Genomic DNA, 17,057 nt, shown 5'->3' on the forward strand with positions numbered 1-17,057 from the left:
CAGCTGTATAAATCCATCCCATATGCAGGTTACCAAATACTTTCAGAACAGTGAGCTCATTTTAAAATCAGGTTGGATATATATTAAAAGTGCTAAAGGCTTTAGTTATCCATTTTTAATGACCTCTGTCCATTAACACAAAGGTGAACAGAGCAGTCCCATATTCTGCAGCAGATGTTCTCTCACAGATGATTTGTTTTGTTACATTTTATTGTTGGAAGGGAAGGTGGAAGTGATGTTGTAATGCCATTAGTTAAAAGCTGGTAAGCATCTCTTATGCAAAGACCCTGGGGAGTTCAGTAAGCAGGAAATCAATAAAGAAGTATGTTATCAGGAAGAGATAATCTTCTGAAATTGATAGAGGATTATCTCTTGTGTTATTTCTTAATGGACTCCAGTGAGTTCTGCACCACAGATATTTATTTATTTTACATAAAAAAGATTTACAATCATTCTGATTCATATGATACAAAGTAATTACAAAGTAATGTAAGCTGGGATCAAAACCATAAAAAACAAAGAAAAACACTAATTCATTTTTTGATTTAGCCATAATATTCATAACCATTCATTGCAATAATGCTTAGTAGACATTGTTTTATCTGCTTGCAATGCTTTACAATTACTTTATACCAAAAGTAGCCTTTGGAAATAGGTTATGTGGTCTCCCATGCATAAATGTAGAAATAAAAGAGAGAAGGGTTAAATGAATTCTCTGAAACGGCCAGAAAATACCAGGGACAGAAGTCAGGCATGCATCAATTTTAATCTAGATTTAATGAACTGCAACATTGGCCAAGTCCAGAGGGGTGGTAAAAGGTAAAACAGTTTAAGCAACATTATCTATAACCAGTGCAGTGGGAACATAAGGGACAGTCTTTGTGACCTTTACATTGGTTAAGTAATTTTTTTCGGCTTATAATATTCCAGAATATATGTTTTAATATATTCCAATATAAAGTGAAGGCAGGAAAAACACAGACCTAACCATTTGATACGATCAATACAGAAAGAATAAAAACACACTAAAATGGTCCCCCCATGATAATCTACATCTGGAAGAGTGCTACCTACATTTTTTGGCTCACATTCCTCCTCTCTCCCCTTTTTCACGGGTATGTCTCTGCTGCTTATCTCTAGTCTGGCCTTGCTAAAAAAGCCACCAGAAACAACACATATTTATGGCCACTGAGTAATGCTTTTTTGTGGTTCTATTTGCATTTTTATTTCAGCAGATGATTTTTGTTCAGATCAGTATGAAAATGTTTATTGAAGCGTTTATTATTAAGACATAATTTCAAAATTCCAGCTGCCTGTTTGCCTCGGAAAAGTCACTTCTTACACAGCCAAGTGAAAGCAACATTATTCTGTTTAATGCTTATCCTTAGCATGATAATGGTGGACAAGACGACTTTTACAAGAAGTGGTCATTTTTTAAGAGAAATTTTACAAATCTTTTATTCTGTTATCCAGGCTGACAATAGCAGAAAAATGGCTTTCTTTTTAATTTGCAGGACATTCACACAGCACCATTTCACCCAATATGTGATGGGTGAAACCTCATCATTTTCTGAAATGCATAGATACTGGTGATTTAGAGATCTGTAATATTCTCAATCTCTAACTAGCATTTAACCCAAAACCAGGCACTATTTCCCCGTGTGGATTTCTTTGTGGAAGTTTTATATGTGCACACGGAGGTGCAGGGGTTTCCATGGCAACTAAGGGTTTGCAGAAACTGTGCAAGTTAAAATTAGCTTAGATGGTCATGCATAGATGATAAGGGCCCTGGGCCATGCAAGTCTGTACAAATTGTTTTTGTGAAATTTAGTGGAGGATGTTACAATCTAAACCCAAAGTATGGGATATGTCAATGGAGAGAGCCACGGTAGATCTGGAGTGAATACAGAGAGCTGGCAGGATCTGGGCATCTAAGATAAATAGATTGGATTTTAAAATACATTTAAAAGGAAAAACTAACTTTGAAATATGTTAGGGAATGATGAAAAATCCATTCTGATTAATTAGAGTTAATGGAAATTAAATGGCTCAGGAACCTTCTTGTTTTCATTAAGTGAATTGCTCTTAAAAGAATCCCAGTTTATTTCTGAATATATTTTCCTTTCCTGGACACTCTATAGGTTCACTTATTCCATAGAGAGACCTCCAAGAAAGCATAGATTTGTGTTCCCTGGGTCTTTCGTTAGAGTAAACATTTGTTTAAATAAATTCCTCTTACAATACTGTGGGGTCTGTGGCAATTGCAGTAACACTAAAATTAACTTGTTGGATCTGTGTCTGATCCTGTCTTAAGTCCCAATAAAGAGGAGTATTTAAAGGTAGCACAGTGGGGACAATATATTTATCAATTAGAACAGTTTGTAATTATATATCTCTGTCCTATCTTGCATGATGAGTTGTGCATCCTAATGTAGGACATGGTTTCATGTTTTGTGGACATTATATTATGGGGAAATCAGAGATACTCTTTGGGTGCTTCTCTGAACCAGGAGGTATAAAAAAGGTATATTCTTAATTCTACTACAGTCAGAAAGAGATCTAACAAAGGTGTGTCTTGTCTAGTCATTGCTTTAGGAGAATAGAATGTACAGTCAGTGATGTGTTATTGCCTGCTTTCTGTCTGAGCTGGATTTTTAAAAAATGTTGTTTTAATTTATTACCATTTCAAAAAGAGCATAGGATAATGAATATGCTCTTTCACTAAATCATTTAGTTGATTGAAGATACCTAGAAGAAGAATGCATACATGAAATGCTGGGAGGAGAGATGTGTCCCATTCTGATGTTCTAATTTTGATAATTTCAATAAAGCATGAATTCCAAAAAGTGGAGCTCTCTCAAAAATATTTTTTCTTCCACTCTGATAACTTCTGTATTGTTACAAAAATACATTCAGTGAATGCTAGAAAAAAAATACATCTGACAATGAAGCCGCTAGAATTAAGTGGTAATTGTCAATATGGATGTTTTCTGTGGCTGCAGGTTGAAAAGTGCTCTCACTCCCAGACTTGCCTCCTGTTTCCTACAAACCCAGAAAAAGAGTTCTCATATCCTGTGTGAAAAGAGCAAATTGTAGCAAGAGTTGTATGATACTCACAAGCATCCAAGCCCGGAGAAAAAAAGCCATGTTAAGATGCAGGAGGAAAAATATTCAAATAAGAAGAAAAGGCAGCTATTAGCCAAATGAGTGTTGCAGTTTGACATGCATATTCTGTATGATGCAGATCAACCTAACTCAGAGAGTCTGTACCTTATGTAAGAATGAGAAAAATGACAAAAGTGAAGCAATATCTCTGCACTGAAGAGAGGCTGAAAATACTGGCACTGCATATTTTAGCAAGAAGACAAGGATACATGATAAAAAATATCTTAAAAGCACATGTAAAAGGGAGATGTGTCAGGACTACTCTTGCTGCAAGATAGTGAAAGAACAAGAAGATAATTTGCTATTTAATTCCCCCCTTTCCAGCTCAGCACAGGAAAAGCAGCTTTGTGGGAGTTGCTGCCTTACTCCTTATTCCTTGCCTGTCAGTGTCTCATGCTCTGTTGTGGGTGATAAGGAATTGTAGCAGACGACTGACAATAGTACATTGTCAATAAGCAGAGTTTTCTATCCACCTAAAGTTACAAAGGAGCCAGGGTAAATCCCTCTGTAGAAACTGGAGGAAACAGGGCATCAGTCCTGACCAAATCTCAGTCTGATCCATTAGGATTGCGCATTCACACTCTGACATGCTGTTTCTATATTTGAATATAAATGCATACAATTTTTTCCTGTCATATTACATATTTGGTATACAGAAACACAGGGTGCTGTTTATTAGGAAGAACTGGGAAGGCCTGCAGCAAAAAGCTGTGTATTACAGTGAGTTGTTAGAGAAACAGCTGCTATTGGAAAAAATAGGTGACTCTCTTACGTGTGCACTTGTGCATTATTTTTCAATTTTAAGTACTCATTCTAAAGAAAAAGATTGTTTTTTTAGAAAGAAGTTATTTCCAACAAGCTGTAACTTGGCCAGATCTAAACTGATTTTCATCAACAGATTAATATAATTTTCCTCTCTGAGGGATATTTTACTAAACTATTTTCTAGGCAAGCAATTGCAGAACTGCATCTATTCGAAAACATACATATGTACACATACACAAAAATAATTACAATATGTTTCTTTACTCATTTAAGATCCATAATTGCTTTATCATGGGCTACAGTCACTGGCATCAACAGGCAAAAATCTTCTGGAATTAATAAAGGGAAAAAAGAAGAACCTAATGGGAGCACTTCAGCATCTCTCTGAAAATGTTTACAGCTAGAATATTGCTAGTCAAAATGAAGAAAAGCACAACTGGCCTGTTTTTTCCCACAAATACAGGTTTTTACAACACTAAGCAGCAAAATGACTTGTGGATTTTACCCTATAATAGGCCCATCTGAGTATAATTAATGACCTTTCACAAGTTGTATAGAGGATCAGGACATTACAGACATTGGAATAGGAGTATCCTATGCAAACCACATCCGATGCTATTTTGGACCATTGTACTTGAAACAGGCTGCTTTGGCAAACAAAGCCCATGAGGATCTTTTCCTTGCCCCATTGTATACAGGAAGTGAATGACAGCTGAATCCTAGCAATTATGACAATTATATCTTTATCTTAAAGGGTGACTATAGGAGTATGCAATCTGCAAGGCAGTCATAAAGCAATTGCCATCTACATTAATAATAATAGTAATAATAATGATAACTGAAGATGAAATAGGATGTGACCTGCAGCAAGAAAAATGTGAGTGACATAGGGAAAGTTTCCATGGGAACAATATAAAAAATTCTAAAATATCTCTGTGTTCAGTGAGAAAAAAATTTGGTCAGACATAAGCTTGTCTCACACCAGAGTGCCTTTCACAGCTAATGGGCTCACTGAATTGGTGCTGCCCAAACCCTGTTAGCATCACTGCTTATGTTTAACCTACATGTCTGCTCTCTCTGTCTTCCCTCCAGCAGCTCTTACAGCATCTGCTGTGCAAGCAGCAGGCAGAACACACACAGACCAAGCAGGCACATGAAAGAATCCATTACTTATTCAGGGGGCTTTCATATCAATGTGTCAATCAGCTATTTTGAAATAAATGCTCCTGGGCAAGATCCTAGTCTTGTCTACATCTCTAAAAATTGAGATACTTCCATTGATTTCTATGGAAATCATGGGGACTAACTGGGGAAGAGAATAAAAGAGAGCAGTAGTGAAATGTCTAATTGCATGCTTGGAAATGTATAAATCTGTTAAATGTCATAAACATGCTTGGTTTTGCCAAACACTGGTATTTCTTCACAGAACAACTGAAGCAGAAACAGTGCAAATCTGAACACCCATCTTCCTGGCTGTTTCAAGTGCTTTATGTTGTCTTCCTTTCATATTTGTTGACTTGTAAATTCTGGATGGATTTTTGTTTCTTGATTTTCTGTCTTTGTATGTTTCCCAGGCTGTTCACCTGGGTCTCCTCTTCCATCCCCAGCTATTCTTTCAATCTTTCTTAGCATCCCTCTGAGCTTGATTTTTGTTCCCATTGCTTTGTAGGCAGCTCATGGACGTTAGTGCACAGTTACATTAGTGTAGATGCTCTTCTAAGACAGTGATCTTAGAATGTATAGAGGGGTAGTTTCCATCGCAGTCTGGGTAGCACACAAACTTCTTAGACTCAAGGTTTCACACAGAGTGAAAATACCCTTTTTCCAAGGCTCTGTTCACTAACATGAATCGCATCCTAGGAATCATTAAACTTTCCCTCTCCTTTACTTCTCTCATATTTGTGCCCTGACAAAAGTCTAGGATTTTTCTTTAGAAAAGGCAAAAAAAGGTTGCTCTTAAATCTACCATCTCCTGATCTCTCTACTTTTGTGATTTTGCATTTTCCATCTCCTAATCTTTTTGATACCAGGAATTACCCCACCCATCACCATCCATCTCAGATCCTGAAGATTCATGTTTTGCTTCCAGAACACTAGCCCGTTTTGGAGTGACTTTCCATAACTATTATTGAACTACATGTTCAAACTTCTCATTTTCTGGGCTTTAAATAGTAAAAAGACTGCATACTCTCATGATGTAGCAATTATTAAATCACTAGGCATAACTGCAGCCAATGTCACTCTCAGACAAGCTATTCCCTGTGGACACAGTATCTTCCTTTGCATGTTAAAATTGTTTTGCAGGGTTTGGCATTAAGGTTTTTTCAGGGAGATCTGGTGACTCTGGATGTATCACCTAAAAATCAGAGGCCTCTAGTGGGGGCCATACTTCATCATCATCATCATCATCATCATCATCATCATGGGACCTTAAAGGCCAGCTAGTTCCAACTGTCTGCCATAGGCAGGGACACCTTCCAGTAGCCCAGGCTGCTCAAAGCCCCATCCATCCCCTTGCTGGAAGGTGGCTCTAAGGTGTCCCTGGACCCTTCTCTTCTTCAGGCCCAACAGCCCCAGCTATCTCAGTTCGTCTTCACAGGTGAGTACTCCAGCTCTCTGATCATCCTCAGGGTCCTGCTCTGGGCTTTTCACATCCTGCACACAGGTCCGCATTCCTCTTATGTTGGGGCCACAGAGCGGATGCAACCCTGCAGGTGAGGTCTCACCAGAGTGAAGGAGAGGGGAAGAATCACTTCCCTCATCCTGGGAGTTACTTCTCTTCTGATACTGTCCCAGCCTGGCTTCCCTCCCCCCTGCCCTGGCTCAGGAGTCCATGTCAGACCCTTGGGGCCATCAGGCCCTTCCTCAGCAAAGCCCCAGCGGTGCCAGGCCTGTCCTGGGGGACCTCCAGGGGATTGTCAGTCCTTGCTCCAGGCAGACTCCTTCCAAGGTCCTGTTCCCTAAACTGTATCGAGTATCTACCCTCTCCAAAGCAGCTACATAAAGTTGCAACTCATTAAATACTCATCACCACCAATATTTTCTTCCATTTTAATCTTAGCCTTTTGGAATAGGAGTTGCATTTTTTATGGTTTCTACAAAGCAGTTTGAACAATAAGTATAAAATTTGTTCTAGCCCTGAGTGTTTAAAGGATAAGAGAAGATAATACATTTCTCATTGCTGCAGGTACAGAGATGGGCAGATGCCCTAAAGGAATCTGCTCTCTCTGGAGACTGTAGCCCCTTCACCTGCATTTGGTGTTCTGGGCTGAGAGCTGCAAGCAAAGGTCACAATCCAACATTTAGCACTTATCATTATCATTTCACTTCATTTCCAGATGTCCAGAGAAATGGAAATCTCAGCTGAATCATGTAATGTGGTGTGTGTTCTTTGGGACACCTGTTTTAAGGTGGCTGGTAATGAGGTAAGGAACAACGTCCACTGATCTTGCACAACTGTTCAATGTCTTTGGATGGTTACATCCAAAAGGTAAAAGATGGAGATGTACCAGTGCTTGGGGGATTTACATTATGTGCCTACAATGTGCACTGTGAACATAAACTCTGGTCCAACCCTACGTGCCAGGTATGCACTTTGTTCAGGCCTCAAATACATTTCAGAATGGTAGAAAAGTGACTTTCAGGAACTACTGGAGAAAACTTGCATTGTATGTATATACACACTAGTCCTGAGTGTGTATTTATTCACAGTGTAATACTCCATATTTACCCAGCAAGAAAAATGGTATAGATCTGCATTTCAGAATGCTGGGCCGCCCTCAGTTATCAACACACTATTTCACTGAGTAAGTAATGATGAATTCAACATCCCTGAAATTTATTTTTGAGAGATTTTATAAGTATCAATAAATGCAGTTACAATTCAGTGAAGAAAACCTAACTCCATCTCTTTTTTACCACTTTTAAGAACATGTCAGACCATAGAATTTGAATGCTCATACAGCATGGTATGTACTCACTCATTTCCTTACACCTGCAGCATTTACAGCATTTTCTTGGCCTCTTTGCTGTGAGATGCACATTTCTATCCAAGTAATATCTTTCTATTTCTGAATGTCAAGGGCACTCTGAGATTATTACTGCTCTGGAACACGTGGTAATTTACAGACACTTCTACCTTTGGCTTCCATCCAGTGCAATATACCTAAGAGAAAAACCCCCAGCAAAGAAAAAATCTGCTAAAGCTGCAGTGTCTCAACCCTGGTTGCAAAACAGAAAGATGTGGCCAGTAATGGGTGATGCCAGTCAAATCGTTCTTTTCTTTAGCTTTTTTACCAGTTTATGATAGCTGGTAGAATAAATTTTTAGGATTAACTCAGCAGAGGGCATTGGGAAAGTCTGGAGACTCTTGCACAACTAATGTGTTCCATCAAGCCCATTTCAGTGTGTTTCCTTTTTTTCATACTGGTTTGAAGCATTTGTACAAAAAGTAGCATTAGATAATGCTCCCAGGAAATTCCTAGGGTAAATGTTAAGATTATGTAACAACTGAAATGCCCAGCAAGTTTTTTTAAAAAGAATACAGAAAGCAAGAGATTTAACTGCATGCATACTCAAAATCCTAATTTTATAGCTCTCCTCCTCAAAAAGGATCCAGGTTGTAGAATTAGTCAGTGAGCATAAAGAGAAATAGACATGGCTTAATGCCTGTGGGGAACCGACAGGAATATGCTTAAAATCCTCACCTACAGCTCAAGTATCTGCCTCAAGACCTGAGGAAATTTCCTCTCTACCTTCGACATCCAAGACATGGAGTCCACCCTGGTGACCAGGCCTCCACACCTCATCTTGGGAAGAATAATCAGTTCCAGCCTTTTCAAATCAACAATTGGTGTAGTTACAGGTGATTTTACCACCACACCTATTTTGTAAGCAATAGCCCTCAAGTCTGCCCAGATGTCCAGCATGTATGGGATCAAACTTCAATTTCTTCTTCCATCTATAGGGAGTCATTGAAGTCCAGCCATTCCATGTGTGCTCCTGGCTCACTGTATGCAGAGAGAGATTCAAGATTCATCAGGGCAGAAGACAAATAAAGGATCATGGCTTAACCATGAGAATTTGGAACTAAATTCCAAAGGAATGGATCTTGTTCTGTTGGTAAGGCTGGGAATGGCCATCAGCCCGCAGCTCTTTATCCAGCTATCCCAGGTCAGTCCATGATCACTCTCCTGGCTGTTGCACTTGCATTTGTTTTTCAGAGTTTTTCACTTGTGATAAGGCTATTACTGTGTTGCAAAGCAAATGGAAATTCTTCAAAATCCACAGTATTAAGCCAATAAGAGATGTCAGCTTATAGAAAATATGGGATCACTATGGCAAAATTAACTAAATATTTTTTTTGTAATTAAAGGGTGGGCAATCATTGACATGCTTTTATTATTCCTTCCAAATATGCAGTGAGTGCAGAAAATAATGGAAGGTCATCTACATCGGATGTGTAATAGTTAACATAAGAATGTATAGCTTACTAGTGTTTGACAGAATTAATTGTTCTGATATTTTTGCAGCAAAACTGTCTTTGAGCAAGGTGTAGGTAATATTAGAGTACTTGAAAGCAAAAATTTAAAAAATCACATTTCTTGAATACCTCAGCAGTATAACTAAAGATAGAAACTGACTTAGTGTGTTTTAACAACCTAAATACTCATAATGATGAAAATGGCCAATAATTAATTCATGTCTGAATATATCCATCTGGAATTATCAATATCAAGCAGTACTAATATGTGGCTAGAACTAATTTAATTTATAATGAATGAATAGCATGGTGTGAGAATCTGAGCATTGGTGATTGTAAAACTCCATCTGTTGGACAGATAAATCAGTTCACAAATTGGGTTGCCACAGGCAGGTTATTTGCGCCCTCTTCACACTGGAAAAAAAATTCTCAGTTTGGATAGCTTCCTTGCAATGAAGCTCTGCTTTTCTTGGACTCACTTATGCCAGTTCTGATGAAAGCCCATTTATCTGGTATAATGGTGTGTGTATATCTATATATACACACTAAAACTTTTCCAGTATAAAAATGTCACAAGAAATCCCACACTCTGTCATTATTATGCCAGGAAAGGCTTTTCCAATATAGACCTGAACTCATCCTAAAAAAGTTTTCCACAGGCGGCATTAAATGAGATTATGGAGGAGGCTTAAAGACACAGATAACTAGAAAATAGGAAATTTCCTGAAAAAACCTATTGCAATTTCACAGAACCAGAGGACACTGTGTGTCAAATTTGAGCTGCATTACCTTGAAAATTGTGTTCAGTGCCCTAGAGCATTATTCTCAATTACATCAAAGCATCTGCAATACTCTGAGAAATGTCCTAGAGCTACAGGAGACAGCCTGACTGACAGCGAATGTGGAAAAGGCTCTCTCCCATATTTATATGCTGACTGTGTCGAGCAGTTTGCTGGTAGTTCTGTGCTCCAGGACTGCTAAGTAGTTCAGCTGCAATGCTGGAAGTAAGCATATTTATGAAGTATCCACGTGAGACAGTAATTGAATGGTGGAACAAGTTGTCCATTCTTGGAAATAACAGAACTTGACAGGTCTTCAGCACCTGAGATCAGCCCTCCTCTGGGCTGGGGAGGGACTGGAGGAACTGCAGAAACCCCTGTGAAGCTGAACTAGTGTATGTCTCTGTCACACCTTTGGCAAACTCACCACAAGCAGGATGTTTGTGCTCTTCTGTCCAGTACCTTCATTATTCTAAGATTTGGCTCAAGAGAACTCAGACCTAAAATGATCACACAAATTTAAATATTCTTAACAATTTAAACATAACCCTCTGTCTCAAATAGAGTATAGTACCCAATAGAGTGCTGCTCACATGTACCTGTGTTTTCCAGATGGATTCACAAGGCCTTGAGAGATACTGCACTCCTGGAAATCATCTGATTATCTTCAAAACTGTTAATTCCAGGCAAGCAGCTACTTGCTCACTCTTTCCCACTCCCTGGTTTTATTCTTAGCCTGGAAAGACTTTGGTTAGAAGAGACAAGGTAGTTAATTTTCTGTGTCCAATTAGTTCTTGTTTTTCTTACAAAGCTTTCAGAAGGGAGAGTGATTTTGCAGTGGGGTTTTTGTCTGCCAAGGATTGGCCTGGGATCATTAATTCATTTCACATGGCCTAGTAGACAGGAGATGCTAACAACTTTTATTTGGTTCTGAGTAAGCTGAGCGCTGACCTAGAAGAGGCAGAAGTCCTCTCCCATGGCTAATCCCCCTTGAACATGCATCTTCCCTTTCAAATATTTAAAGTGTGCTGTAAATCATTGCAGCAAGTGGCTGCTTTCTAGAGTGGCTGCAGCATGCAACACAGTCTGCATAATCCAAGCAAGATCTCAAGTTTTGTGAAGAAATATGTTTGATGGTTCAGAACATTGTAGTGAGGTTATTTTTATTCCCTTTTTTTTTTTTTGTGTGTGTGTGCATAGTTCCTTTGGATGGAGATGAGAATCCTGTACACAGGAGACATTCCTACTTGGTTTTTGTGGCAAGGCTCCTGAATCTCGATTTGTAAACCATAATAGCAGCTAGATTTCAATGTTCATCTTCCTAATACCTTTGCTGGAGGGCTTGTTTTAGATTGATACTTAGTTGAGGAAGGCATAAGAACACCGTACCATCTCAACTGTAAGAAAAGGTAAGGAATCTTGAGGTACTTCACATGAAGTTTTACTGTTAAAAATATTTACTTCAACCTTACATACAGAAATTTAACCAAAAGACACACAGAAAGTATAGCATCTTTGGATAATCAGACTTATTAAGCTTTGTTGTACATGGAGCCCACTGGTGGCAAAAAAAATCTGAATTAAAAAAGGTAGTAACAACAGTTGTTTTGTGCAATCCAGCTATAGAACATAACAAAATAAATAGGAAAGAAACAAAACAAGTTCTGTGACATTTGCAGGAGTGAGTGACTAATTTACACATGACAACAGGAAATATCTAATCATGTATGAGATGCAGTTCAGAGAATTGCATCAGTAACATGGGAGACAGAGAAGTTTATACCACTACATAATCAACATGTATTTATTTATAGGCAGGCCACCTTCCTCCTTCAGTGAGTTGCAGTAAAAGATTTGCTGATCTTTTTTAAAGTCAACCATTAAGACATGAATCAAGATGAAGAGATGGTAAACACTTTTCTGCTCAGACTCTTTTTTTGGTTTTGTTTTTGGTTTTTAAGAAAAGATTCTCATGTATTTTCCAGAAGAAATATCTTCCAGATATCACTGTAAAATGTTGGGGTTTTTTTTTTCTGAATTCATGTGGTCTTGCATGTCTCTTAAACATTTCTCTTAAAGTGAGCACAAGATTCCTCACACTCTTGCAGCAGAAAATGCCTACTTACAACCACACAAACTAGATGGAAAAAAACTATCAAATCACTTGTTTGTGGTAGTGAAACTCCTTCTCACATTTATTCTCAAGGGCAAGAGAAGGAGGAATGAGGCAGATGGAGGTTCCAAGGTGCTCTTCAGATGTAGAAGTGGAAATCTGCTTGAACAAAGAGTGCAGTCATCGTGAGAAGTTCTGGAGTCTCTGGCCTTGGAGATATTCTGGTCCCAGCCTGCTAAGGCCCTGAGCAACCTGCTCTGGCTCTGAGTGTGATTCTGCATTGGGAGGAGGCTGGACCAGGTGGTATCCCTGGATCATTCCTTCTACGCTTCTACATTTTGGGGTTCTTTTCTAACATCCAGTCTGTGAGGTGATCTTTGAGAATCCTCTCTGGATACAAGAACAAAACTTCCATCCCAGTATCTTGTACTCTGAAAATATTAGGAAACATAAGTAAAATATTCCTTTCCTTCTCAGACCTTGCTTGGCTTTTTTTTTTTTTTAAGTGTACTACTATGTCTAAGTCCTCTGAAATGTGTTCTGGTGTTAAAAGGGCAGTCTTTCCCTTTTGAATTTTCAGCATTCCAAATTGTTTAAGTATTAACGGAGAGGAGCAGCTGTATCATGTCAGATCAAAGGTCCATCTGGTCCAGTATAATTTCTCTGGTCAAGGTAACAGTGGATGCCTAGAGAAGCAGGTAAATGTAGCACAAGTACACAGGAACATTTCTCCCATGTGTTTTCCCAGCCAGTATCTCTTTTTGGTCCCATAAAAATTTTAGCATTTTCAATGGTGAATACTAAAAGTAGTGGGAAAAAATCTCACCCCTCACCTATGAGTGGTATGGGGAAGTGCTGTTTGTTGCTTGTTTTAAAAATTCTGGCTTCCATCTCTCTTTGTAAACTTAGTCCTTGTTCTGCAACAGAGTGACAACTGTCCTTTACTCACTTTACCATAGTGCTTAGACTTCATTAGATCTTAGATTTTAGGCTTGAAGAATCCTCATCCATTTAATTTTCTCCCTACTAAAACCAGTTTGAACCTTTGATCATCCCTGCTGACCATGCTTTACACCACAGCAGTTTGATGGTTTCTGCTTTGTTCACTATTGTTTCCCTAATTTCTCCTAACATACAGTGTGTTTTTTGCCCCTTGCTGAGCACTAAGGTATGCTTTCATAGCTCTGCCTCTCACAGCTGACACATAACTTTCTACAACAGTAGAAACCACCATAAATTTAGGATTACTTGTTCACCATTATTTCTTAATTATTTATATGGGATTTGACCTGCTATTTTGTGAAAAGCTTACAAGGTATTTTGAGAACTTCCAACAATTTATACCATCAGCTTACACTGAATCACAGAACTACTGAATCACAGAACTGCTAGGGTTGGAAGGGATCTCTGGAGATCATCTGGTCCAACACTCCTGCCAAGGCAGGGTCACCTAGAGCAGGTGACACAGGAGTGCCTCCAGGTGGGTTTTGAATATCTCCAGAGAGGGACACTCCACAGCCTCCCTGGACAGTTTGCTCAGTGTTGTGCCACCCTCAAGGTAAAGAAGTTCTTCCTCATGTTGAGGTGGATCTTCTTGTGTTTTGGTTTATGGCCACTGTTTCTCCTCCTGTAACTGGGCACCATTGAAAAGAGTCTGGAACCAACACCTTGGCACCTGCATTTGAGCTGTGTCTATGTATCAATAAAATCCTCTCTCACTCTTGCCTCTAGACTAAGCAGGTCCAGCTCCAGCAGTCTCTTCTCATAAGAGAGATGCTCCAGACCCCCCATTGCATTTAGGGCTCTCCAGTGGATCTTTTCCAGTAGCTCCTTGTTTTTCTTGAACAGTGGAGACCAGAATTGGGCACAATACTCCAGCTGTGGCCTCACTAGGGCAGAGCAGAGGGGGACAATCACCTCCCTGGACCTGTTGGCCACACTCTCCTGATGCACCCCAGGGTACTTGGCCAGCCTGGACACAAGGGCACACTGCCAGCTCAATTTTTATTGCTTGGGTAAATTTCAAATGTTCATTTTTATTGCTCAGGTAACTTCCTTTATCTGCAGATGTAACCTCTCCATTATATACCTGCCTTCCAGATCACATTTATGAATATTTTGAATGGCACAAGCTTTTGTACAAGTCTCTGTGGGACTTCACTAATAAGCTTCCCTCTGCTTTGAAAATTATCATGAAATTTGCCCTTTGATTTCTTCTTTGTGGTTTTCATTTTGGCAGCACACTGTTCCCATTGTGGCATAATGTTGGGTTCACTGGGAGAAAACAAAAGGAATAATGTTAAAAAAAATTTCTGGTTCTTAGTTTTTTCTCAATGAATTCCTGTCCAGAAGATTTTTGCAACTCAGTAGCTCTGTTGAAGTCAATAACCAGGTGTAACTGGAAGTACAAAATCAGTGCAATGAAATTGCAAACCTTAATTATATAGATTTAAATACTTACAAGCTTTGAATATTATACTTCAATTATTTAATTATTGTGTTATTGTTATATATTTATGTCCTTTATGTTTCTTGTAAGAGAGAAAATAACCATTTTTAAAATTTGGAACAGTTCTTTTGATACAGAACATGTCTTGAAGATGAAAATATATATTCTAAATGTCATCAATTCTATATAGAGGTCTGTGTGTGCCAGTTTTCTGTGGTGTTAACACCACACTTTGTTGAATCACATCTTTCATTTCAAAATGAACAGAGCACCCTACTGTCCCCATCCCAGAGCTGTTCAGGTAGTCCTTAAATAAGCATGAAACTATACAGTGATGTCCTGATCTGTGAAAATCCTGAAATTACTTTGGGAAAATCCGAGGACTTTGCCATTTTAGAAAAAATTCTTACAGAATCCTCATGGTCATCGACAGTGTAAAATAGCTTTTCTTCCCCCCTTAGGCCATAAAAATCAGAACTTGTGCCATAGAATTTGCTATTTTGCGTAAGCAAGTAGCCATATATGCATATTTCTTTTTTTTCCCACCCTGTCAGGGTCTTTCATTCTGAGAGATCCTGATGGATAGTGGGGGGGAACCTGTCCTATCTTTGGGTCCAGGCAGCTGGAGCTCAACTGGGCTGAGGACAGGAGGCAGGATGCTGAGTCTGGCCAGGGGAGGCAGGCAGAGAGGTAGGGAGAAAGCCTGGTTTCTGCCTCAAGTAATCAAACAATAATTTTATTTTTATGAGTATTTTTACCTATGAGCTGATGTAATGATGTTCATGTGCTGGTGTAAGAGAGGAAAAACCTGATCCCATTTCAGATATTTTCTTACTGGTATCATGATCTCTTTCAAAGGGTATTTGATGACAATGAAAGAAATTATCCTTGCTGCAGTATTTAGAGATAAATGTCAACAGAACTAAGTACCATCATGTCAACAATTACAAAAAGTTCAATTAATGTAATTTTGGCTAGAAAAGAATCTTAATATATTTAGGGGTATTAGAAGAGAGAACAATATAGAAGAATATTATCAAGACTCATTAAACTCTGACTGAAAATACTTCCAAATTTGGGGTGGCTTTTTGTTTTGTTTTTAGTTTCATGAAATTTGGATCTAGCTCTTGGTAGTAGTATTTCCTATTATAAATGAGAAAATTTCACTACATTTTATACTCAACAAATGAATAAATAACAGCAGAGCCAATTTCTGATTTCATTATAATTTTTGAGAATGCATGTGATCAGTAGATGCGTAAGTGAGGTTAGAGTAATAATCTCAGCTGAAACATAACAATGTTTATGGCAATATTAGCATAGTTACACTTGAAATCCGTTTAACTTTTCTCTTTCTTTGCTGTTCCACTAGAAAATAAATTCTCCTGTATTTAGGATAATCTGAAACACTGACTGTAACATTTGGGGAAAATTGCTGTCTGACACCCCTGGAGACAACATACAAATCTTCTGACCTAGAAAGAAATAAAAATAGGAATGATGCCACAATATAGACTTTGATCCAAAGGTAATGGGAACTGCAAGCCTCATCCACAGAAAGAATTATTATGGCAAGGGGACATAGAGCTAAGGTGGAAGTTTGTCTGGCTTCATACAGAGACCATCTCTATTTGTGCTCCAAGAACACTCCTGAGGGATTTGTTGAATTTTGTACTCTACATTGGACAGCCTAGGTGTTCACAAATTGGCTGCAGGGCCAGTACAATTACACCTTACAGTGAGGTTCACCTGTAAAGAGGATTGTGCCGAGGAGATGAGAATCTGGCCCCAAGAATTCCCAGGTTTCTTTGAGTGACCTCTACTAGAAAGAAGCTGTTTGGTCTTTATGCAAAACAGCATCTGACAGCTTGGAAAGAAAAGCTGTTTTTCTTCCCATGCCAAAATTCACAAAATTCTGGACAGAAAAGTACATTTTTATGATGAAGGTAAGAATTTATTGGATAATAGATTATTTGTTAAATTCCAATGATGTGTTGGAACCTGACAAGGATTATAGTTTTGCTGTCAATTCAATTACTCTACACTTGAGGAAGCTGGTTTAATTATTTTTTGTTGGTTTAATTAAAAGGCGCTTAAGTCAGTGCAAGTTTTGCCCCTGATGTCAATTAGATCAGTCCCAGGTCCAAGTTACCTTAACTCTTAGCATGATTAATAAAGAGTAGGTGTTTCAGAAATGCCATCATTTACAGCCACCCACTCTCAAACTGAGAGAGCCAAACACAACATGACAACAAACCTACTCATGTTAGGAGTGTGCTATGTGCTTATCCTGGGGTCTGGTAA

Source organism: Melospiza melodia, chromosome 3 (genome assembly GCF_035770615.1).
Source record: "Melospiza melodia melodia isolate bMelMel2 chromosome 3, bMelMel2.pri, whole genome shotgun sequence".
Lineage (NCBI taxonomy): Eukaryota > Metazoa > Chordata > Aves > Passeriformes > Passerellidae > Melospiza > Melospiza melodia.